Source organism: Chinchilla lanigera, unplaced genomic scaffold (genome assembly GCF_000276665.1).
Source record: "Chinchilla lanigera isolate Chin_1 unplaced genomic scaffold, ChiLan1.0 scaffold00174, whole genome shotgun sequence".
NCBI lineage: Eukaryota > Metazoa > Chordata > Mammalia > Rodentia > Chinchillidae > Chinchilla > Chinchilla lanigera.
In genome coordinates, this window is record NW_004955575.1 from 323,831 (window position 1) to 324,904 (window position 1,074).

A 1,074-nucleotide genomic window follows, 5' to 3' on the forward strand; every position below is an offset into this window, starting at 1 on the left:
AGGCTGGTCTTGAACTCGCAACGATCCTCCTGCCTCAGCCTCCTGAGTGCTGGGATTACAGGCATGAGCCACTATGCCTGGCTCGACAATAGCCATTTCTGCAAAGTCAACAGCAAAAATAAAGAGTAAGAGAAAGGAAAAACAAGACAGCTACAAAAAAATGAGATGTAGTAGAAAACAACAGTGATACTGTATTTCCTTTTCTGGTTCAAACTGAGCTCTGCTGTCACGCTATATAAGTTTATCAATGTTCCTGAAGTTCAGAGCATTTCCTAACCTTTCTATTTGGTAGAAATACCTCTTTTCAGTAGCTGTGATGAATAAAGATAAAACATAATGAACACCCTGCACACTCAGCTTTAAAAGGAACATTACTATTCAGTGAACAATAGCTATTTCTGGCCAGGTGTGGTGGCACATGCCTGTAATCCCACCACTCTGGGAGGCTGAAGCAGGAGAAGTGTATGATCAAGTCTAGCCTGGGCAACTTAGCAATTTATGGAGTCTGTCTCTTAAAAAAAGGGTTGGGGATATAGCTCCATGCACAGGCCCTGGGTTTGTCTCCTAGTACTACAAACAAAATAAAACAAATGTTTTTTTTCTAAACCATGCTAGAGTAAGTTTTGCAATAAAATAGACTGTTGCTGCATCACTGATCCTTATCATTTTTACTCAAAGGTGCAGAAACAAAGTCAAGGCAAATTTCATGGATTTAATAATGTCACTGGCAAAAAGTATAAAGTGCAAGTGGAGGACTTCAATCTTATTTACCAATGAGTCTCAAATGTGGCTACATAACAACATCATGAGGGGATTAAAAAAGAGTAAGGAGATTTTAAAATGTTTTGGTTTTGTGGGACAGGGTCTTGCTATGTAGACCAGGCTGGCCTCAAACTGCTCCTGGCTGCCTCCACACCCACTTCCCTGTGCTGGAATCACAAGTGTGTGCGTCGCCAGCCCAGCTAGGGGAGCTTTTTTAGTTAGGTTTACCTTTTGATAGGGAATACAGTAAAATTTACGTAGCATGCTTTTTAATGCCAACCTCAGATCAGCTAAGTCAGAAATGGATGCAGG

At 41.1% G+C, this 1,074-nt stretch overlaps 1 protein-coding gene across 1 annotated transcript in view; it reads right to left on the minus strand.

Annotated features, from left to right (window-relative positions):
* LOC102027587 (small EDRK-rich factor 1) overlaps positions 1 to 1,074 on the minus strand; it is a 4,405-nt gene that overhangs the window by 1,154 nt on the left and 2,177 nt on the right. The window lies entirely within an intron of this gene.